Source organism: Nycticebus coucang, chromosome 9 (assembly GCF_027406575.1).
Source record: "Nycticebus coucang isolate mNycCou1 chromosome 9, mNycCou1.pri, whole genome shotgun sequence".
Lineage (NCBI taxonomy): Eukaryota > Metazoa > Chordata > Mammalia > Primates > Lorisidae > Nycticebus > Nycticebus coucang.
In genome coordinates, this window is record NC_069788.1 from 74,815,384 (window position 1) to 74,841,221 (window position 25,838).

General features: G+C 41.1%; 1 protein-coding gene and 1 pseudogene across 2 annotated transcripts in view; one reads left to right on the forward strand and one right to left on the reverse strand.

Moving 5' to 3' along the window:
• CDYL (chromodomain Y like) overlaps positions 1 to 25,838 on the reverse strand; it is a 211,348-nt gene that overhangs the window by 123,253 nt on the left and 62,257 nt on the right. The window lies entirely within an intron of this gene.
• LOC128594139 (dnaJ homolog subfamily B member 6-like) lies at positions 13,238 to 21,326 on the forward strand (annotated as a pseudogene).

The following is a 25,838-nucleotide window of genomic DNA, read 5'->3' on the forward strand; positions in this document are numbered from 1 at the left end:
AACATTTAAAGAATTAATCAGTAAGATACATGCAAATGACTCTGACTCTAGCATTACTCTAAAAGTACATTCTCTAATAAATGAATTGGTCATGAAGAAGCTCAGAGTGTGCAAAGGTCAATCAATATTTGACCAGTGTTTATTGAGCAACCACTGTTTTAAGCTCTTTATAGCTATTAACTCATTTAATTCTTACAAAACTCTAAGAGATTAATCATATTTGTCTTCCCTTTTCACAGAGGAGGAACTGAGACAAAAAGAGGTAAAGTAATGTTCTCAAGGAAGTAGTCATTGGAAGAGCCAAGATTCAAACCCAGGCAGTCTAATTCAAAAGTCTATTCTCCCTACATTTGTGCCAATGGTCTTAAAATTTGAATCTGTGCACAGATACTGACAGATTGCTGACATATCTTTGAATTTAAAAAACAAAAGCCAGGTTACCAGAAAATATACACAATATGTATATATACACCACCAAAGGTAGTATGTCTGTGGGGCGTATATTGTACACAGAGGTTGGCCAGGCCTGGAGCTCATACCCACCAGCCTGGGGCAATGTGGCTTGGGGCAGATTACTTAGGTTCTCTAAGCTCCAGTTTGCTCATCTAGGTAGCTGGATAATAGTAGTACTGACCCTTTGCTGTGTAAAGTAACTTAAGTGTGTACACCTGGTATCTAGTAAGATCACATTCATGTTAGCCATTATTACATATGAATAAAAAGATAATCCGGAAGATGATAAATAAAGTAAGCTGCTTTAGCACAGACTCTTGAATTTTACACTTGAGTTTCCTCATCCTCTTTACTGCTTGAATTTTTCCATATATATTTTTAAACACAAAGAAATCTAATTTTATTTGAGGGAAAGAGAAATAAAAGCCTCACTCTGGACAAGAAGCATACTCTGAGATAACAGGAAATGAAAGAAAGTGAATGGAGTAGGCTGAAATTCTTGCATTCAAAAACAAGCACAATTTTGAAGTAAAGGAAAATGAGGAAATGAAGTGCAGAGCCTGAATGAGTGCAGTACATACGAACCAGTCCTAGGGTGAGCTGACTTGTGAGGAGAAAAATCTGTAAATTGAATGGATACAATCCAACTTGGAAACACACATCTCTGAATAATGATAGTTCAGCAAAAGGTGGTCTTCCTTAAAAACAGACATGATGAGAAGTTAAGTATGAACAAAAGCTGAGGATTTCTTCAGAGACAGTGCAAGGGGATGCAGCAAACACCGGATAATTCTCTGTAAATGATGGAAGACTCAAGACAAGCCTTAATTTAAAAGGGCTTTCTGAAGAGCAAATGGCCAGAAAGATTTATGAGTCAAATCAAGAGAAAGGCACCGTTCTTGTAAGTTGATTTTTCCCTCAACTCAGCAGACTCCTCTGGTTGGCTTAGAAAGGACCTGCCAGGAATTCAGCTTCATATTAAAAACAAAGACACAGGTATCCTTCTGCTGAGCTCTCCTAGAATGACTGGGGAAAAGAGAGAACCCAGCATTACCTGGTATGGGAACTTTACCCAGAATAAAGTCTTTACACAGGGAGCACAGTGAAGAGGTGGTAAGCTAGATACAGAGTATGACCTGGAGGGTGGAATTCTGATGAATTTGACAAGTGATTGTAACCGGCTAGGATTGGCTGCTCCCCAGCCCTAGAGGTCCCTGATGGGAGGAAGCCTTTCTGGAGTTTTCAGTTGTTGGGAGAAGCTGCCCATTGAATGGAAAGCTTTAAAGAGTGGGCAGACTCAAACAGTATACAGCAACCAGATTTGAATGCCAGTTGGAGTAGATTTGCCATTGGTTTGGTGGCTGGCAAGGCAGTAGTACTGAGAAGGTCTCAGAAGCCAGGGGCTGTCACTGTAGGAAGGTAATGAAAAGGTCTTAGCAGGGGCCTAAAGCACCACTGTCTTAATTCCACCTGCCGGGATCAGAACTCCTGTCCCGCTCTTGGGACAGGCTAAGGGTCTCCCATACCCCATGGGAAATGGAGTCAGGGGGCACTGTGAGACCTGCCCTTCAAGGATTCTTGTGAGCTATAAGATCCCAACCTGGCAGGGTTTGAAAGGTGAGGAAACAATCAAGCGATCACCGAAGGCAACTAAGTTTTTAATAAGAACCATAGAGGTTGCCGGCTGTGCTGTCTCCTAAGAAAAAAAATATATATATGTCCCAGCCACATATTGCAACATACTGTCATCAACAAAAGAACTTCTGTTTGAAACAAAGGAGGCAGTGAGAAGGAGAAAGGAAGACAAAGAGGTGAACAAGAACACATGAGGAGGAAACACAAAGGGAGGAGAGACAAGATGGCGGACTGAAGCCAGCTTTCAACAAAGGCTCCCGTCCAGAAGGAGAGTTAAGGGACAGGAATTTAGTAAGTATCCTGGTGGACTTGAGCCTCACCAAGAGAGAAGGCTGAAGAATGCACATCAACACCGCTGAGGCAAGTTGTGATCACAAGGACGCAAACAAAAGGTACAAAATCCACCACCAAGCGGACGGGAGTCCCCCTCCCCCATGAGACCGGCTCTGTAGCCCCACAATTGAACAAGTGGGCAGAAATTAAAGCCCCTCCCACTACACTCCACGGGAGAGACCTTCTAAAAACTGGACCTACCTCCCCTACTGGGGTGCCGTGGCGTTCTCCTGCCGGACATAGGGCTGAATAAAACTTTGGGAATCCTTTGCCGGCAACCCTGAATCCCCGGCGCTCCCCTCCCGCCCACTGAGGTCTGGAGGCCTGTCCCCCAGGACTTCGGATCCTTGGGTGATTTCTCAAGGGGAGTGGACAGTCCCCGAGTTGCGTCTGGTCAGCATTGACTCTGAGGCGCGCCGAGTGAGGAGAGGGCACCGGGCTGAGGGGGAGTCACGCCTCGCGGCACTTCCCTGCGGTGCAGTGCACCAACCCTCCCCGGGCATACGGGGCCCAAGACTGAATCAGACTCTGGCCTCCCCGCTGAGAGCTGAGAACCCCTACTCTCACTCGGGGTCTGAGGGCCTATCCCCAGGAGTTCGGCTCCTTGGGTGATTTCTCGAGGGGAGTGCACAGTGCCGGAGCTGCGTCAGGTCAGCGCTGACTCTGGGATACGTGAGCGAGGAGAGGGCACTCCGCTGAGGGGAAATCAAGCCTTGGCGGCACTTCCCTGCGGTGCAGTGCAGGAGCCCTCCCCGGACCGTAGTATTGCGTGAAACTGAATGAAACTCTAGCTTCCCCCCGCCCCACTCCCAATCCGGGTCTGGGCGCCCATCCCCCAAGAGTTCTGATTCTTGGGGGATCTCTTAAGGGGTGTGGACCCAGCACAAACTGCGGCCGCTCAGTGCTGACTCTGGGGCGCGGGACAGAGGAGAAAAGGGTCGCCTGAGTGCCCACACCAGAGCAGCAGTTCCCTGGAGGTAGATCAATAGCCGTTTTTTCTTTAACGGCAGAACGCTCACTTCTGGATATTCTGAGGCCACACCCCCTGTCTCCCTGGGCAACCAGAGGAGGCCACCTGTGTCACGACTCACAAACCCAGAAGCCTCCAGGGCGGGGCCGACCCAGAGAGGTGTTCAGACGCAATTCTCCAGCAGCAAAGACGTTTGAACTCAAAACAGCCCGTCTCCTGTAGGCGACGACAGGAACAGAGACAGAACCTCACAAAGTTGTCTGTTCTGTTCTGTTCTGTTAGCAGCATCCATCAGGGACGGGGCTAAGCCTGAGTGAACACCTCCTTCCCATCACCTGCATCAAACACTCAAAGATGTCAGGCCCCATCTCCTCCTGCTAGATAGCGGCAGTCTGCGGGGGCCTGGCAGACTTCCTCGCGATTCAGGCAGGTGCAAACCCCTGGAGTGTCTGTTCACTGCAGGCAACTGGGTTAGCCATCTGCAGAGATACCAGTGACTGGGTCCGACGGAGGGGCAAAGTGGGGAAGGAGACGTTAACCTTCCCAGACTGCTCTGTTTGCGGGGTGGCTCCTCCTGACTCCACGCTGCACTGGAGTGAGCTGTCTCAGAGGAGTCACCAGGCCCCTGTGATCCAGTTCCCAGAGACCTCTTGAACCCTTCCACCTGAGACAAGTGCCGATTGAGACAGTTGATTCGGACCTTTTGAACTGGGCTAATAGACTGAGGACTTTTCAGGTGGTGCCCTGGGTGTGCGATTGTAGGAAGGTTTGATTCTCCTTTTCCAACTGGGGCCAGAGGTGGGCAGGCGGGGTGACTTAATTGCTGATTTTTCCACACAACTGAGACTTCAAGCCAGAGTAGAAGTTGCAATAGGATAGAACAGAAACCAGCTGAAAACAAGACAGAACCACTTTGCTCCACCACACCAGACAGGGCCCCAGTTTCTCAGGCCACAACACTGTACGGGCCCTCGATAAAACCCCAGGGGAAAAACCAAAGGGAGTAAACCATGGGGCGGAATCAGCGGAAAAACTCTGGTAACATGAATAACCAGAATAGATCAACCCCCCCAAGAAAAGATACGGCAGATGTGATTGAAGATCCCATTCATAAACAACTGGCTGAGATGTCAGAAGTCGAATTCAGAATTTGGTTTGCAGACAAGATTAATAAAATGGAATTAGGAATTCGAGGAGAAATTCAAAAACTGTCTCAAGAATTTAACGAATTTAAAGACAAAACCACCAAAGACTTAGACACACTGAAACAAGAACTTACAGCCCTCAAAGATATGAAAAATACAGTAGAATCCCTCAGTAACAGAATGGAGCAAGCAGAAGAAAGGATTTCTGACATTGAAGATAAAGTCTTCGAACGCTCCCAATCTCTCAAAGAGGAAGAGAAATGGAGAGCAAAAACGGATCACTCACTCAGAGAGCTCTCAGATAATTCGAAAAAACATAACATAAGGGTTATAGGAATTTCGGAGGCTGATGATGTGGCAGCCAAGGGCACAGAGGCCCTTCTACATGAAATTATGAAAGAAAATTTTCCAGACATGCCTAGAGAATCTGAAATTCAGATAGCAGACAGCTTCAGAACCCCAGCACGATTCAACCCCAAAAAGCCATCTCCCAGACATATCATAATTAGCTTCACTAAAGTTAACATGAAAGAGAAGATTCTCAAAGCAGCCCGGCGAAAGAAAACTATAACGTACAAAGGTAAGAATATTAGAATAACTGCAGATCTCTCTGCTGAAACTTTTCAAGCAAGAAGAGGCTGGTCATCAACTTTTAATCTCCTAAAGCAAAAAAACTTTCAACCCAGGATCTTGTATCCAGCTAAACTGAGTTTCATCTACGATGGAGAAATTAAATACTTCAATGACATTCATATGTTGAAAAAATTTGCCATAAGTAAACCAGCTCTTCAGGATGTTCTCAGACCTATCCTCCACAATGACCAACCCAATCCTATACCACAAAAGTAAACTCACTCAGAAACTTCGGATCAAACTCCAACTTCCACACTGGCGAAAGGATTAAAAATGTCCATTGGACCTTTGAAAAACTCGATACCCAAAATTCCACCAGACTTATCCTTACTCTCCATCAATGTGAATGGCTTAAACTGTCCTCTAAAGAGGCATAGGTTAGCTGACTGGATACAAAAACTTAAGCCAGATATTTGTTGCATACAAGAGTCACATCTCAACTTAAAAGACAAATACAGACTCAGGGTGAAAGGATGGTCATCCATATTTCAGGCAAATGGTAATCAGAAAAAAGCAGGTGTTGCAATTTTATTTGCAGATACGGTAGGCTTTAAACCATCAAAAGTAAGGAAGGACAAGAATGGTCACTTCATATTTGTTAAGGGTAATACTCAATATGCCGAGATCTCAATTATTAATATCTATGCACCCAACCAGAATGCACCTCAATTTATAAGAGAAACTCTAACAGACATGAGTAACTTGATTTCCTCCAGCTCCATAATCGTTGGAGATTTCAACACTCCCTTGGCAGTGTTGGATCGATCCTCCAGAAAGAAGCTGAGCAAAGAAATCTTAGATTTAAACCTAACCATCCAATATTTAGATTTAGCAGACATCTACAGAACATTTCATCCCAACAAAACTGAATACACATACTTCTCATCAGCCCACGGAACTTACTCCAAAATTGATCACATTTTAGGTCACAAGTCTAACCTCAGTAAATTTAAAGGAATAGAAATTATTCCGTGCATCTTCTCGGACCATCATGGAATAAAACTTGAATTGAGTAACAACAGGAATCTGCATACCCATACAAAAACATGGAAGTTAAATAACCTTATGCTGAATGATAGCTGGGTCAGAGATGAGATTAAGAAAGAAATCACCAATTTTTTGGAACAAAATGACAATGAAGACACAAGCTATCAGAACCTCTGGGACACCGCAAAGGCAGTTCTAAGAGGGAAATTTATAGCACTGCAAGCCTTCCTCAAGAGAACGGAAAGAGAGGAAGTTAACAACTTAATGGGACATCTCACGCAACTGGAAAAGGAAGAACATTCCAACCCCAAACCCAGTAGAAGAAAAGAAATAACCAAAATTAGAGCAGAATTAAATGAAATTGAAAACAAAAGAATAATACAACAGATCAATAAATCAAAAAGCTGGTTTTTTGAAAAGGTCAATAAAATAGATAAACCTCTGGCCAACCTAATCAGGAAAAAAAGAGTAAAATCTCTAATATCATCAATCAGAAACAACAAAGACAAAATAACCACAGACTCATCAGAAATCCAAAAAATCCTTAATGAATATTACAAGAAACTTTATTCTCAGAAATATGAAAATCTGAAGGAAATAGACCGATACTTGGAAGCACGCCACCTTCCAAGACTTAACCAGAATCAAGTGGAAATGTTGAACAGACCCATATCAAGTTCAGAAATAGCATCAACTATACAAAACCTCCCTAAAAAGAAAAGCCCGGGACCAGATGGTTTCACGTCAGAATTCTACCAAACCTTTAAAGAGGAATTAGTACCTATATTACTCAACCTGTTCCAAAATGTAGAAAAAGAAGGAAGACTACCCAACACGTTCTATGAAGCAAATATCACCCTGATCCCCAAACCAGGAAAAGACCCAACAAGAAAAGAAAATTATAGACCAATATCACTAATGAATATAGATGCAAAAATATTCAACAAGATCCTAACAAACAGAATCCAGCAACACATCAAACAAATTATACATCATGACCAAGTTGGTTTTATCCCAGGGTCTCAAGGCTGGTTCAATATACGTAAATCTATAAATGTAATTCAGCACATAAACAAATTAAAAAACAAAGACCATATGATTCTCTCAATTGATGCAGAAAAAGCTTTTGATAATATCCAGCATCCCTTCATGATCAGAACACTCAAGAAAATTGGTCTAGAAGGGACTTTTCTTAAACTGATAGAGGCTATCTACAGCAAACCCACAGCCAATATCATATTGAATGGAGTTAAATTGGAATCATTTCCACTCAGATCAGGAACCAGACAAGGCTGCCCATTGTCTCCATTGCTTTTCAACATTGTAATGGAAGTTTTAGCCACCGCAATTAGGGAAGAAAAGGCGATCAAGGGTATCCATATAGGGTCAGAAGAGATCAAACTCTCGCTCTTCGCAGATGATATGATTGTGTATCTGGAAAACACTAGGGACTCTACTACAAAACTCCTAGAAGTGATCAAGGAATACAGCAGCGTCTCAGGTTACAAAATCAACATTCATAAATCGGTAGCCTTTATATACACCAACAACAGTCAAATTGAAAAAGCAGTTAAGGACTCTATCCCATTCACAGTAGTGCCAAAGAAGATGAAATATTTGGGAATTTACCTAACAAAAGACGTGAAAGATCTCTATAAAGAGAACTATGAAACTCTAAGAAAAGAAATAGCTGAAAATGTTAACAAATGGAAAAACATACCATGCTCATGGCTAGGAAGAATCAACATTATCAAAATGTCCATACTACCCAAAGCAATATATACTTTCAACGCACTCCCTATTAAAGCTCCACTGTCATATTTTAAAGATCTTGAAAAAACATTACTTCGTTTTATATGGAATCAGAAAAAACCTCGAATAGCCAAGACATTACTCAGAAATAAAAACAAAACAGGAGGAATCACACTACCAGACCTCAGACTTTACTACAAATCGATAGTGATCAAAACAGCATGGTATTGGCACAAAAACAGAGAAGTAGATATCTGGAATAGAATAGAGAACCAAGAGATGAATCCAGCTACTTACCGCTATTTGATTTTTGACAAGCCAATTAAAAACATTCAGTGGGGAAAAGATTCCCTATTTAACAAATGGTGCTGGGTGAACTGGCTGGCAACCTGCAGAAGACTGAAATTAGACCCACACCTTTCACCATTAACTAAGATAGACTCTCATTGGATTAAAGATTTAAACTTAAGACATGAAACTATAAAAATACTAGAGGAGAATGCAGGGAAAACCCTTGAAGAAATTGGTCTGGGTGAGTATTTCATGAGGAGAACCCCCCGGGCAATTGAAGCAGCTTCAAAAATACACTACTGGGACTTGATCAAACTAAAAAGCTTCTGCACAGCTAAGAACACAGTAAGCAGAGCAAGCAGACAGCCCTCAGAATGGGAGAAGATATTTGCAGGGTATAACTCTGACAAAGGTTTAATAACCAGAATCCACAGAGAACTCAAACGCATCAGCAAGAAAAAAACAAGGGATCCCATCGCAGGCTGGGCAAGGGATTTGAAGAGAAACTTCTCTGAAGAAGACAGGCGCACGGCCTTCAGACATATGAAAAAATGCTCATCATCTTTAATCATCAGAGAAATGCAAATCAAAACTACTTTGAGATATCATCTAACTCCAATGAGACTAGCCTATATCACAAAATCTCAAGACCAGAGATGTTGGCGTGGATGCGGAGAAAAGGGAACACTTCTGCACTGCTGGTGGGAATGCAAATTAATACATTCCTTTTGGAGGGATATATGGAGAACACTCAGAGATCTAAAAATAGATCTGCCATTCAATCCTGTAATTCCTCTGCTGGGCATATACCCAGAAGACCAAAAATCACAACATAACAAAGATATTTGTACCAGAATGTTTATTGCAGCCCAATTCATAATTGCTAAGTCATGGAAAAAGCCGAAGTGCCCATCGATCCACGAATGGATTAATAAATTGTGGTATATGTATACCATGGAATACTATGCAGCCTTAAAGAAAGATGGAGACTTTACCTCTTTCATGTTTACATGGATGGAGCTGGAACATATTCTTCTTAGTAAAGTATCCCAAGAATGGAAGAAAAAATATCCAATGTACACAGCCCTACTATGAAACTAATTTGGGACTCTCACATGAAAGCTATAACCCAACTACAACTTAACAATAGGGGGAAGTGGGAAAGGGGGGGGTGGGTAGAGGGAGGGGAATCGGTGGGATCACACCTGTGGTGCATATTACAGGGGTATTTGCGAAACTTGGTAAATGTAGAATATAAATGTTTTGGCACAGTAACTGAGATAACGCCGGAAAGGCTATGTTAACCACTGGGATAAAAATGTGTCAAATGGTTTATGAAGTGAGTGTATGATGCCCCATAATCATATCATTGTATACACTTATGATTTAATAAAAAAATTAAAAAAAAAAAAAAAAAAAAAAGAACACATGAGGAGAAACCAACAGAAAAATTGGGGCAACATGAAAAAGCAGAGGAACTCCTCCAAGGGACCACGAGGCAGCTACTGCAGAAGACACCACCTATAAAGAATTAATGGACTTGAAAGAAAGGGAATTTAAAACATGCATGATAAAGACAATAAAAGGAATGTACAAGAAAATGGAAAGACAGAACCAAAAGTTGGACGAGAGATATGTAGAATATAGAAAGGATATGGTGGAGCTTATAGAAATGAAGGAGACAATCAGGGAATGTAAAGATGTAGCAGAAAGTATCAAAACTAGGTTAGATCATGGAGAAGAAAGAACCTCAGAGCTAGAGGATAAAATTTTCGACTTAACTCAGGTACTTGAAGAGACAGAAAAGAAGAGAGAGATAGCAGAACAGGTGCTTAGAGAACTACAAGAATCCATGAAGCATTCAAACATACGAATAATAGGGATTCCTGAAGGGGAAGAAGATTGTCCCAAAAGAATGGAAGCCCTACTGGAGACTATCATAAATGAAAACTTCCGAAGCTTTACTAAAGACCCTGACACACTCCTTTCAGATGGATATAGAATCTCAGGTCATCTCAACTCAAACAGAGCCTCTCCAAGACACATTGTAATGAACGTGTCAAAAGTCAAGATGAAAGGAAAAAATTCTGCAGGCAGCCAGGAGTAAACACCAAATGACCTACAGAGCCACAGCCATTAGGATGACAGCAGACTTTTCAAGGGAAACCTTCTAAGCCAGAAAAACAGTCATTCACCTTCAAGATTCTTTAAAAAAAAAAAAAAAATCCAGCCCAGAATTCTGTATCCTGCTAAACTAAGCTTCAAAATTGATGGAGAAATCAAATCTTTTGAGGATATACAAGCACTGAGGACATTCACCACAATGAAACCAGCTCCACAGGAAATACTTAGAACTATTCTCAACACTGACCACCACAAGGGACTACAAGCAAAGTAAACATCCAGAAGCTAAAGGTCAAAACATAGCTTCCACAATGGCCCAAAGGATAAAACTACACAACGGACTTTCACAAAATAAAATGAATAGAACTCGACCACACTTATCAATTCTCTCAATAAATATCAATGGACTGAATTCACCACTGAAGAGGCACAGGTTGGCTGATCACATAAAAAAGCACAAGCCATCCACATGCAGTCTCCAGAGACACACCTAGCTTTAAAGGACAAATCAGGACTCAGGGTTAACAGAAGGAAAACAGTATTTCAAGCAAATGGAAATCAAAAGAAAGGAGGGGTTGCAATCTTATTTTCAGATACAAATAGATTTAAAGCAACTAAAATTAAGAAAGACAAAGATGGACACTTTATACTAGTCGAAGGAACAATTTAATAAGAAGACATTTTGATTTTAAATATTTATGCACCAAACATAAATGCTCCCAGATTTGTGAAACAGACCTTGATGGGTCTGAGCAATATGATGTCCCATAGCACCATAATAGTCAGGGCCTTTAATACCCATCTGACAGAACTAGACAGATCCTCCAAACAGAAACTAAACAAAGATTCAAAGGACTTAAATGTGATCCTAGAACAAATGGGGTTAATAGACATATACAAAACACACCATCCCAAAGCTAAGGAATATACATTTTCTTGTCACCCCATGGTATGCACTCAAAAATAGACCACATCCTAGGAAACAGATCAAACCTCAGCAAAATTAAAATAGAAATTATACCTTGTAGCTTCTCAGACCATAAGGCAATAAAGGTGGAACTCAACTGCAACAAAAATGTTCATCCCAACGCAAAGACTTGAAAATTAAACAACCGATGCTCAATGATACTTGAGTTCAGGAAGAGATAAAAGAGGACATCGTTAAATTCCTCAAAGATAACAATTAAGACACAAGTTACCCAAACCCGTGGGATACAGCAAAAGCAGTTTTAAGAGGGAAATTTATCACATTAGATGCCTACATTTGAAAAACAGGTGCATCAACAAATTCATGAATCACCATATGGAATTGGAAAAAGAACAATCTAATCCCAAACCTTTCTAGCAGAAGAAAAGAAATAACAAAAATTAAATCAGAGATGAATGAAATTGAAACAAAAGAATCATTCAGAAAATTAACGAAACAAAAATTAGGTTTTTTTAAAAATAAATAAATAAAATTGATATTAACTTTCTTCTTCTGGCCAGATTAACTAGAAACATTAAAGGAAAATCTCTAATAACCTCAATCAGAAAAAATAAGGAGGAAATAACAACAGATACCACAGAGATACAAGAGATCATCTCTGAGTACTACAAGAAATTCTATGCCCAGAAATTTGACAATATGGAGGAAATGGATCAATATCTGAAATCACACCCTCTCCCTAAACTTAATCAAGAAGAAATAGGTCTCTTGAACAAAACAATTTCAAGAACTGAGATTGAAGAAACAATATAAAATCTCCCAACCAAAAAAAGCCCTGGTCTAGACAGATTCACACCAGAATTCCATCAAACCTTCAAAGAAGAGTTTATACCCAACTGTAGAAATTATTCCAAAAAACTGAGAGGAAGGAATCTTCCCCAACACATTCTATGAAGCAAACATCACCCTGATACCAAAACCAGGAAAAGATCCAAATAAAAATGAGAATTTCAGACCAATCTCATTTATGAATATAGATTCAAAAATTCTTAACAAAATCCTATCTGATTACAGTTACAATTAAAAAATAAAATCATTCATCATGATCAAGTAGGTTTCATTCCAGGGATACAAGGCTGGTTTAACATAAGCAAGTCCATAAACATAATTCACCACATCAACAGAAGCAAAAACAAAGAACATATGATCCTCTAAATAGATGCAGAAAAAGCAGTCAATAAAATTCAGCATCTTTTTCTAATTAGAACACTTAAAAATATAGGCATAGGTGGCACATTTCTGAATCTGATTGATGCCATCTATGACAAACCCACAGCTAATATTCTACTGAATGAAAGCTTTTTCCACTTAGAACTAAAACCAGACAAGGTTGTCCTCTATTGCCACTACTATTCAACATAGTGCTGGAAGTTCTAGCCCATACAATCAGGCAAGAGAAGGAAATACAGGTCATCCAAATGAGTTGCAAACTCTCACTCTTTGCTGACTATATGATCTTATACTTAGAGAACCCCAAAGAATCAACCCTAAGACTCTTGGAAGGGATCAAGAAATAAAGAAATAGGGGCGGTGCCTGTGGCTCAGTGGGTAGGGAGCCAGGCCCCATATACTGAGGGTGGCGGGTTTGAACCCGACCCAAGCCAAACTGCAACAAAAAATAGCTTGGCATTATGGCAGGGGCCTGTAGTCCCAGCTACTCAGGAGGCTGAGGCAAGAGAACTGCCTAAGCCCAGGAGTTGGAGGTTGCTGTGAGCTGTGATGCCACAGCACTCTACCAAAGGCGATAAAGTGAGACTCTGTCTCTAAAAAAAAAAAAAAAAAGAAAGAAATACAGCAATAAAGCACCATCTGCCACCACCAGCACAGCCATGCCAGAGCCTCGAGTAACCTCGGGCTGCTGCCACCTCCGTCCTTCCCACCCTCACCATCCGTGTCCTCAGATCTGTTCCAAAAATCATTGAAAACATGGTGGATGACTATGAAGTTCTAGGCGTGCAGAGATATGCCTCAGCCAAGGATATTAAACTTACCAAAAACTGGCACTAAAGTGGCACCCAGATAAAAACCCTGAGAATAAAGAAGCAGCAGAGAGAAAATTCAAACAAGTAACTGAGGCGTATGAGGTGGTGTCAGATCCTAAAAAGCAGGACATCTATGATAAATATGGCAAAGAAGGATTAAATAGTGGAGGAGAAGGAAGTCACTGGGACAATCCATTTGAGTCTGGCTTCACATTCTGTAACCCAGAGGATGTCTTCAGGGAATGTTTTGGTGGAAGGGACCTATTTTCACTTGACTTCTTTGAAGACCCATTTGAGGACTTTATTGGGAATCAGAGGGGTTGCTGAGGAAGCAGAAACTGAGCAACAAGGTCATTTTTCTCTGCCTGCAATGGATTTCCACCTTTCGGAAGTAGATTTTCTTCTTCTTTTTTTTTTTTTCTTCCAGTTTTTGGCCGGGGCTAGGTTTGAACCTGCCACCTCCAGCATATGGGGCCAGTGCCCTACTCCTTTGAGCCACAGACAACGCCCTAGATTTTCTTCTTTTTAATGAAGGATTTTCTGTGGGATTTCCTAGAGGGTTTTCTTCATTCAGGTCACTAGATGACGGGGGGCACACTTCATTCTCTTTTACATCATTTGGTGGTAGTGGGGTGGGCAACTTCAAGTCTATATCGACTTCTACAAAAATAGTTAAAAGCAGAAAGATCACTACAAAGAGAATTATGGAGAATGGTCAAGAAAGAGTAGGACGAGGGCAGAGGCAAGATAGCTGACTGGAGACTTTCCACAGAGGCTCCCGTCCAGGAGACTTAAAGGACAGAAGTTTAGCAAGTAAGCTGATGGTATGGAGCTGAGGCAGAGAGACGTTTGAAGAACACACATCAAACCTTCTGAGGAGAGCTGTGACCCCAAGGAAACAAACAATATGTACAAAATCCATGGCTATGCAGACAGCAGTCTCCTCCCCCATTAGAACATACTTTCTACAAACAAGAGAGCAGAGTTCAGATATCCTCCCATTTTATACCACGGGAGAGACTCTCTAAAAAACCAGAAATCCTTCCCCAGAGAGGACCTACCAGTGTGCCAGGGCACTCTCCCACAAGGCATAAAACTGTATAAAACTGTATATATTCCGTACCTGCAATTCTGAACTTCCAGCACCCCCCTCCACTCTTACCCCAAGATCTGGAAGCCTGTCCCCCATGGAGTCCAGATTTTGGGGTATTTTCTCGAGAGGTGTGGACAGGGCATGGGCTGTTGCTGGTCTGTGCTGATTCTGCAGCATGGGAGTAAGAAGAAGATGGTGAACTGAGGGAATCATATGAAAGAGGGAGAGGCGGTGCCCCGCAGCACAGAGCAGCAGCAGCAGCAGCAGCAGCGGTGGAAACAAAAGGGCTCACACCCCGGGGATATTTTGGAGAGACGGTCCCTGCCTCTCTGGGCAACCAGAGGAAGCTGGGCATCTTCTCCAGTGGCAGACATTGGCAGAAAAGATCTGGGAGGGAAATGCAGGCCCCGTGAGTAAAGGGTATGCCTGAGGTGGTACCTGCCTGGGCGGGGAGCAAGGACAGAGACTAGAATACTAGCGCAGAGAAACCATACTCTGAGGGTGGGACTGAGTCAGAAGGACTGTTTTACTGAGCCTAAGAAGCACCCAGCCCCCAGGGGATCACAGCTGAGACAAACGCAGCTGGAGAGAGGCTGGAAATGAGAGGTGAATGTGAGCTCTAACTGTGCTGCACCAACACAGACTGTGGCTGAGACAGAGATGCCAGTTCCGGGCAGCCGCACAGACTGGGGCTGAGTCACAGTTTATGTGAACTCAAACAGCACCTGGTCCACAGGGGAATATAGCTGGGACAGAAATGTAAATTCTGCAAAAATTAAGTGTCAGCAACATCTATCAGGGGAGGAACTGGGAACTGGAATTGAGTGAACTGCCCCAGCCTCCATTAAGCACCTGGGGTTGTCAGGCCTCAGCTCCCCCTGCCAGCTGGTGGCAGAGTGGAGGCCTGGATGAGGCCCTCTCAGTCCACGGAGTACCGAAGTGAGTCACACTCAAGCTGCCAGCAGACCCCTGCTATCTGGTTGCCAGTGACCTTTTAGACTCTCCCACCTAAGACTAGGTGCTGACTGGGACAATTAATTTGGATCTCTTGAACTGGGCCAATCACCTGAGGACTATCCGAAGTGGTACCCTGGGTGGGTGGTTGTGGGAAGGTTTGATTTTTCCAGTGGTTGCCCATGGAGGGCAGGGTGACACAATTGCTGGTATTTCTCCACAGCTGAGAATTCAACCCAGAGTAACTGATTCACTAGGGTAGGACAGAGAATAGCTGAAAACAAGACAGGAGCCACTTACCCCACCACACCAAGCAAATCCCCACTGTCTGAGGCCATAGTACTGTATGAGTCCTTTGCAAAATTCGAGAGGAAAAGGTACAGACACCAATCCCAGCTCTTGGACAAAGAGTTGGTTAATCACTACTCCAGGAGCCCCTAATCCAACGTCACCTTATCTGGTCATCTAGCCAAACAGTATAAAATAATCATGGGGCGTTATCAGAAGAAAAACTCCAATAACATGAATAACCAGAGAAGATCAACTCCCCCAAGGAATGACAAGGCAGACACACCAGAAGATCCCATTCATAAACAAATGGCTGAGATGTCACAATTCGAACTCAGAATTTGGATTGCAAATAAGATTAATAGAATGGAGGTAAAGTTGGAATTAGAAATTCAAGGAGCATTTTAAAAGTTGTCTCAAAAATTCAATTAATTCAAAGACAAAATCACCAAAGATTTTGATACATTGAGACAAGAACTTGCAACCCTCTGATCTGATCTGAGAAATATAGTAGAATCCATCAGTAACAGAATAGAGCAAGCAGCAGAAAGTATTTCTGACATTGAAGACAAAGCTTTTGAATGCTCCTAAAATGCTCAAAGAGGAAGAGAAATGGAGAGCAAAAACGAATCATTCTCTCAGATAGCTCTGGGATAATTCAAAGAAAACTAATATTCGCCTTATAGGAATTTCTGAAGGCAATAAAGTTGCTCCAAAAGGCACAGATGCTCTATTTCATGAGATAATGAAGGAGAACTTTCGAGACATGCCAAGAGATACTAAAATTCAGATAGCAGTTTCAGAACCCCAGCACAACTCAACCCAAATAAGACATCTCCTAGGTACATTATAATTAACTTTGCCAAAGTCAATATGAAAAAGCAAATTCTGAAAGCAGCCAGATGTAAGAAAACCATAACCTACAAGGGAAGAATATTAAAATGACGGCAGATCTCTCTGCTGAAACCTTTCAAGCTAGAAGAGGGTGGTGGTCTACTTTTGTTTTTGATCTCCTAAAACAAAATAACTTTCAACCCAGGATCCTGTATCCAGCTAAACTAAGTTTCATTTATGATAGAGAAATTAAATACTTTAATGACATTCATATGTTGAAGAAATTTGCCATAACTAACCCAGCTCTCCAGGATATTCTCAGACCTATCCTCCATAATGACCAGCGCAATCCTCCACCACAAAAGTAAACTGACTCAGAAACTTCTGATCAAATTCAAATTTCCACAATGGTGAAAGGAATAAAAATGTCCACTGGACTCTTGAAAAGCTCGATACCCAAAATTCTACCAGGCTTGTCAATATTTACAATTAATGTGAATGGCTTAAATTGTCCTCTCAAGAGGCACGGGTTGGCTGACTGGATACGAAAACTCAGGCCAGATATCTGCTGCATACAAGAATCTCATGTTACCTTAAATGATAAATACATACTCAGGGTGAAGGGATGGTCATTTATATTGGCAAATGGAAATCAGAAAAAAGCAGGTGTTGCAATTTTATTTGCAGATACTTTTAAGGAAAGACAAGGATAGTCACAAAATATTTGTTAAGGGTAACACTCAACATAAGGAAATTTCAACTATTAACATTTATGCACCCAACCAGAATGTGCCTCAATTTATGTAAAGAGACTCTAACAGACCTGAGCAACTTGATTTCTTCCAGCACCATAATAGTTGGAGATTTTAACACTCTTTTGGCAGTGGTGGACAGATCCTCCAATAAGAAGCTAAGCAAAGAGATTTTAGACTTAAACTTAACCATTCAACAATTAGATTTAACAGACATCTACAGAACATTTCATCCTAACAAAACTGAATACATATTCTTCTCATCAGTCCATGGAACATACTCCAAAATTGATCATAACTTAGGTCACAAGTCTAACCTCAGCAAATTTTAAAAAATAGAAATTATTCCTTGCATCTTTTTGGACTATGATGGAACAAAAGTTGAACTCACTAACAACAGGAATCTGCATACTCATACAATACATGGAAGCTAAATGACCTTATGCTGAATGATAGCTGGGTCATAGACGAGATTAAGAAGGAAATTACCAAATGTTTGGAACAAAACGCCAATGAAGACACGAATTATCAGAACCTCTGGGATACCGCAAAGACAGTCCTGAGAGGAAAATTTATAGCATTGCAAGCCTTCCTCAAGAGAATGGAAAGAGAAGATGTTAACAACTTAATGGGACATCTGAAGCAACTGGAAAAGGAAAAACATTCCAATCCCAAACCCACAAAAGAACAGAAATAATCAAAATTAGAGCAGAATTAAAATGAAATTGAAAACAAAAGGATTATACAACAGATCAATAAATCAAAAAGTTGATTTTTTGAGAAGGTCAATAAAATAGAGAAACCTTTGACTAACCAAACCAGGAAAACAAGAGTAAAATCTCTAATTTCATCAATCAGAAATGGTAAAGACAAAATAACAACAGACCCCTCAGAAATTCAAAACATCCATATTGAATATTACAAGAAACTCTATTTTCAGAAATACAAAAATCTGAAGAAAATAGACCAATACTTGGAAGTAATGCCACCTTCCTAGTAAACTTAGCCAGAATAAAGTGGAAATGTTGAACAGGCCTGTATCAAGTTCTCAAATAGCATCAACTATATAAAATCTCCCTAAAAAGAGAAGCCCGGGACCAGATGGCTTCACATCAGAATTCTACCAAACCTTTAAAGTGGAACTAAGTACCTATATTACTCAACCTTTTCCAAAATATAGAAAAAGAAGGAATACAACACAACACATTCTATGAAGCAAACATCACCTTGATCCCCAAACCAGGAAAAGACCCAACAAGAAAAGAAAATTACAGACCAATATCACTAATGAAAATTGATGCAAAAATATTCAACAAGATCCTAGCAAACAGAATCCAGCAACATATCAAACAAATTATAGACCATGACCAAGTGGGTTATATCCCAGGATCTCAAGGCTGTTCAATTTGTTTATTGAACATAAACAAATAAAAAAACAAATAAAAGGTGGGCAGATTGCCTGAGCTTACAAGTTTGAGACCAGCCTGAGCTAGAGTGAGACCCCATCTCTAATAACAACTGGGTATTGTGGTGGGTCCCAGTAGTGATAGCTATTTAGGAGGCTAAGCCAAGAGAAACAAAAACAATATAAACAAAATTATAAACAGCACATAAACAAATTAAAAAACAAAGACCGTATGATTCTCTCAATTGATGCAGAAAAAGCTTTTGATAATATCTACCATCCTTTCATGATCAGAACACTTAAGAAAATTGGTATAGAAAGGACATTTCTTAAACTGATAGATGCCATCTACAGCAAACCCACAGCCAATATCGTATTGAATGGCGTTAAATCGAAATCATTTCCACTCAGATCAGGAACCAGGCAAGGCTGCCCATTGTCTCCATTGCTTTTTAACATTGTAATGGAAGTCTCAGCCATCACAATTAGTCAAGAAAAAGGTGATCAAGGGTATCCATTTAGGGTCAACAGAGATCAAACTTTCCCTCTTCCCAGATGATATGATTGTATATCTGGAAAACACCAGGGATTCTACTACAAAACTCTCAGAAGTGATCAAGGAATACAACAGCATCTCAGATTACAAAATCAAAACTCATAAATCTATAGCCTTCAGATATACCAACAACAGTCAAGCCGAAAACACAGTCAAGGACTCTATTCCATTCACAGTAGTGACAAAGAAGATGAAATATTGGGGAGTTTACCTAACAAAGGATGTGAAAGATCTATATAAAGAGAACTATGAAACTCTAAGAAAAGAAATAGCTGAAGATGTTAACAAATTGAAAAACATACCATGCTCATGGCTGGGAAGAATCAACATTGTTAAAATGTCCATACTACCCAAAGCAACATACAATTTTAATTAAATCTCTATTAAAGCTCCACTGTCATAATTTAAAGATCTCAAAAAAATGATACTTTGTTTTATATGGAATCAGAAAAAACCTCAAATAGCCACGACATTGCTCAGAAATAAAAACGAAGCAGGAGGAAACACGTTACCAGACCTCAGACTATATTATAAATTGATAGTGATCAAAACAGCATGGTACTGGCACAAAAACAGAGAGGTAGTTGTATGGAACAGAAATAGAGAACCAAGAGATGAACCCAGCTACTTACCATTATTTGATCTTTGACAAGCCAATTGAAATTCAGTGGGGAAAAGATTCCCTATTTAACAAATGTTGCTGGGTGAACTGGCTGGCAATCTACAGAAGACTGAAACTGGATCCACATCTTTCACCATTAACTAAGATAGACTCTCAGTGGATTAAAGATTTAAACTTAAGACATGAAACTATAATAATACTAGAAGAAAATGCAGGGGAAACACTTGAAGAAATTGACCTGGGCAAATATTTCATGAGGAGGACCCCCAGGGCAATTGATGCAACACCAAAAATACACTACTGGGACTTGATCAAATTAAAAAGCTTCTGCACAGCCAAGAACACAGTAAGTAAAGCAAGCAGACAGCCCTCAGAATGGAGAAGATATTTGCAGGTTATGTCTCCGACAAAGGTTTAACAACCAGAATCCAAGGAGAACTCAAATGTATTAGCAAGAAAAGAACAAGGGATCCCATCGCAGGCTGGGCAAGGGACTTGAAGAGAAACTTCTCTGAAGAAGACAGGTGCATAGCCTACAGACATATGAAACAATTCTCATCATCCTTAATCATCAGAGAAATGCAAATCAAAACTGCTTTGAGATATCACCTAACCCCAGTAAGATTAGCCCACATCACTAAATCCCAAAACCAGAGATGTTGGCATGGATGTAGAGAAAAGGGAACACTTCTACACTGCTGGTGGGAATGCAAACTAATACGTTCCTTTTGGAAAGATGTTTGGAGAACACTTAGGGATCTAAAAATAGACCTACCATTCGATCCTACAGTTCCTCTACTAGGTATATATCCAGAAGACCAAAAATCACATTATAACAAAGATATTTGTACCAGAATGTTTACTGCAGACCAGTTCATAATTGCTAAGTCATGGAAGAAGCCCAAGTGCCCATCGACACACAAATGGATTAATAAATTGTGGTATATGTACACCATGGAATACTATGCAGCCTTAGAGAAAGATGGAGACTTTATCTCTTTCATGTTTGCATGGATGAAGCTGGAACATATTCTTCTTAGCAAAGTATCTCAAGAATGGAAGAAAAAGTATCCAATGTACTCAGCCCTACTATGAAACCAATTTCTAGCTTTAATATGAAAGCTATAACCCAATTATAGCCCAAGAAGAAAGGGAAAAGAGAGAGGAAGTGGAGGGGAGGGGAAGAATGGGTGGAGGGAGGGTAATCGTGGGACCACACCTATGGTGCATCTTACAAGGGTACATGTGAAATTTACTAAGTGTAGAATATAAACATCTTAACACAATAACTAAGAGAATGCTGTGAAGGCTATGTTAACCAGTTTGATGAAAATATTTCAAATTGTATATAAAACCAGCACATTGTATCTCATGATTCCATTAATGTACACAGCTATGATTTAATAAAAAGAAGATTCAAAGAACAAGAAGAAAAGAAAAAGAAATAAAGAGTAGAAGTTGAGGAAGATGGCCAGCTCAAGTCTCTGACAATAAATGGTAAGGAGCAGCTGAGATTGGATAACAAGTGACTCAATGCACTCATTTAACAGAAATGTTAACTGTAAGAAGCACCATTTGAGGATTAACAGGAACTTTTTTTTGAAGATTTCAAACGAACTCGACTTTGAGTATCACTGTACCTAATCTGAGTATTTATAAACCACTCATCAGAGCCATTATTTGTCATAGACTTTTGAGTTTATTGTTGGGACCACATATTAGGACCATTTACTTTTAAAATTGTTGTAAATCTCTGTAAGCACTTTGCTTTATTATTAAACTCACTCCAGGTGAGCCCCGACTCCTCAGTAGTGGTAGACGAGAGTGTGCACTAACACCAATTTGGACCTGCTTTTCCATTGTGTCTGAAACGTGAGCCACGTAGCGGCAGCCTGCCGTGAAGTTAACACTGTAGGATAAACCTTCTACAGAAATAATTTCAGTTTTTTTCAGGAGTTAGTAGTGAAAGATATTAACACATTAATGGTAACACACTTCTGGTTTACTATAAATTAAGGATGTTTTCTAGCTGTGCATGAATGCTGGCATCTTAGTAAGTTTTGACAGTTTAAATATGTAACATTAAGCTTAGGTTTAAAAAATAAAGCTGGTATACTGGGTCTTTGTCATTTGCTTTGAAAAAAAATGTGACTGTCTTTGATGCATTCTTTCCTGAAAAAAAAAGAAATACTACAATGTCTCAGGATATAAAATCAACATGTCAGATCATGTAGAGCACACTCTTGTGGCAATGCCAGCCCCAGGCTACCCCTCTGTCCCTTCAACCCCCCCACCTCGGCCCCCAACACCAATGGGCTTACTCCCAACACAGGAGGGCCTTTGTCCCTCCTGCTGCCTTTGCCCACAGTCCCTTCCTCAACTGCCTCTCTGGCCAACTCTTCTCACTTCATCCAGGCCTTTACTCAAAAGTCACTTTCTCAGCAAGGCTAACACTCTAGCTATCCTACCCCAAATCTGAAACTTCTCATCCCAAGACTTCATGCCACCCCCAGCTTTATTTTTTCTCCTGGGCATTTATCACATCTGACATACTACTATTTTACCATCTTGTTTGCTGCCTGCCTCCTCCAGAAGGCTGGAACTTCTGGCCTGTTTACTGCTGTACCCTGATGCTCTTTACATCTGTGCCATGACCCCAAAGGAGGCGCATGTGCAGAGTGTGTGAGATCCCTTAATCTATACGAACCATAGGGGCCAGATCTCAACACTTTCAATCTGCCAGAAATTAAATTGTAATTCTTTTTTCTAACTGCCTAAAGCAAGCATTTAGCTAGACCCAACCTCTCCTTAGTTCTTACGCTCATTGTCCCTTTGTTGCTATGTTCCAACATGGGACACTGCAAGTCGCCTTGACTAGGACAAGGCAAGGATTCTAACACCTGGCCACTGTGCACGCTGAGACTACGTTTTTCTAACGGCAGGTATAGACCCATTATTGTATAAAATCAGTAAATGATGACCCTTCATAAAATGAACTAGAAGCGAGTGTGTTGCACATAGAAGATTAGTGTTCTATGAAATTTTTCAGTTTAGATACGTACATATAGGTTGTGATGTAAATAAAATATACTTTCTACTGTGGGTTGTGGTCAAGAAAGCATTTTGACATAAAGCGACCACAAATAACTTTCAGAAGGGTTTGTAATTTCCCTGGTCCTTCTCTCAAGGGAAAAAAAGATAAAAGAACTATGTGAAAAATTCTGGGCGCACATGCACAACTTTGTAGGTGGAGAGTCCATGGCTGTTTAGGAGATTTCACAAGGGATCCATGGCTTAAATAGGTTCAACTGATAAAAGGATATAAATAGAGAAAAGGGTCAATTCTCACTTTAGTTGAAAAAGTTAGATGTTGGGCTTTCATTGGTTCTCTTGAGAATCCATTACAGATCTACTAATTTATATAAACCATATTTTAATTTGTCTATGTAGTCAACTTAAAATCCTAAGCTTATTAGCCATGACATATTTATATTCTTTCATTTTATCCTAAAGCAACCTTGTCTGGGTACGGACTATGTCTAGAATTCCAGTCCCTGATAAATAAGCTCATGTTCAACCTATCCAAATATTTTATAACTGTAACCAGATTTGGTAGAATTTGACCTTAGTCATGACTTTCAACATGAGTCTTAGCTGATGATTATCAGGGCCTCATTAGACTTCTCTTCCATTAATCGTAGTTAACACTTTACACATTTAAGGCAAGTGGCCAAAAGAGTACAGGCCAAACCACAATCAGTGTGGAGTGCTTCAGGTACACCCCCTACTGCACCTCTGAGGAGGAAGTTTTTGTTATTATTCCACCCCGAGGGGGTTGATAGCCTCCTGGAACTGAGCCTCTCTTGTGTTGCCACTGATAGTTCTGAACTTACCTGTTAGGTAATTCACCCTCAATAGGAGGTGCTTTCACCTGTTAGTCTTAAAGCCACTTTTCTATTCACATCATGTTATGGCACTTATTTTAGGTGGCTTAGCATTTCTGCATTTGAAAACACTTACCATAAGACTTGGCATCTTTGGCCTCTTTTTAAACATTTCTAAAAGGAGGGTTTACACAAGGAGCTCCTGGCTGAGTGAAGGCCAGCATCACTCCATCAACCAAAATGACTCACTGGGAGCCCAATGATTGGACAGTTCTTTATGCTGAGAAGAAACGTCAAGTTCAAACTTTGTTATCTGGTGGATTAAATACACAACTAAGTATAAACTTGAATGTGAAACTGGATTTGAATGTGAAACTGAGTTTTTAGAAAACTGGGATGAGAAAAATCATCTTGAAGCTGACCTGAGCCACACCTGCAAGACAGCATCACTTAGAGTAAATGAGAGTCCAAGTGATAATTCCTCTGAGGAGAGCCAGACACCAAGCTATTCAAATGCATCTCGAGGGCTAACAAGTAAAACCTTATCTTCCGACTGGAAGAAATGGGCTACCTAGATGGGTGAGAGAGATTTGCCTTCTGCTGGAGGAGACTGTGCATGCATGACGAACTGACCCTCAGAACACATGCACAGAATATGCACATTTTGAGAGGTCGCTCTGGGAGTGGGGGCTCGCCTCTGCAAAGAAAATCAAGACAACATGTCCCTAGGAGCAGCCCATCTGTGCTGAGTTTTGCAAAAATATAATTTTTAAAAGTTATATATCCTCTGGAGGATGATTCCAGGAAGAAGAAATGGGGTTTGCAAAGGCCCAAGAGGAAGCATGAGGTGGGTTGGAGCCACTCTGTACCATTCTGCACACACAGGTGATGGATGGCACGTGAGGCAGGGTGACACAGGGGTGAACTCAGGACAGTGTGCAGGGCCAGTGAGTCACACAGGAGTCTGGAACCTGAAAATGTCCTGTACATAAAGGGATCGGCTGTCTTTTTTGGGGGGGGGGTGGGTACAGAGTCTCACTTTGTCACCCTTGGTAGAGTACCGTGGTATCATAGCTCACAGCAACCTTGGTCTCAAGTGATTCTTTTGCCTCAGCCTCCCAAGTAGCTGGAACTACAGGTGACACCCAGCTATTTTTAGAGATGAAGTCTCGATCTGTTTCAGGCTGGTCTTGAACTCCTGAGCTCAGGCAATCCATCCACCTCGGTCTCTCAGAGTGTTAGGATTACAGGCATGAGCCCTCATGCCCAACCTGCCTTTCTTTTAAAAAAGAAAGAGTTCCCTGGCAGGGGTGTAGACACTAGAAGGGCAGAGGCAGAAGTCAAAGACGGGGTGATAATCTGGAAGAAGAACCAGCACCTGAAGCAAGAAGGCAACGAAGCTAAGAGAACAGATTCAAGAGATACTTTAAGAGCTATCCTTGGTACTAGAAAAAGGAGGGGGGCGTGGGAGGGAGAAATCTGTAAGACTGACTGTGATTAGGAACGGAGGTCCTGGAGTAGGAGGCTTAGATTCTGATGAAGGCAGCCTCTGAACACTGGGGAAGTTCTGTTACCCTTGGTCAAGCTCTCTCAACTCTGGTGTCCTCAGAGGGGAAAATCAAGCTCCCTTCCTCAGGACTGTTAAGTACAAACTAGTAGCTGACATACATATACGTGTTCAGAAAGATATCTATAAGCATCAACAACCACACGGGGAAGGACAAGGTGAACCTGGGCCATCTTACTGTGTCAAAAAGCAAAGACCTCAAAGACCAGCAAGGGAGTACGGGCAGATGACAACAGAACAAATAAATAAATAAAATGAACATACTGAATGAAAATCATAAGCCCACAATGATATACATACACACAAAAGATTTTAAAACCAGGCACGGTGGCTCGCACCTATAATCCTAGTACTCTGGGAGGCCTCGGTGGGAGAACTAAGGAGTTCAAGACCAGCCCAAGCAAGGAGGAGGCCCTGACTGTCCTAAAAACAGAAAAATGAGCTGAGTGTCGTGGCAGGTGCCTACTCCTTAAAAGGCTGAGACAGGAGGATTCCTTGAGCCCTGGAGTTTAAGATTGCTGTGAGCGAGGCTGACGCCATAGCACTCTAGCCTGTGCGACAGAGTGAGACTCTTGTCTCACAATATATGT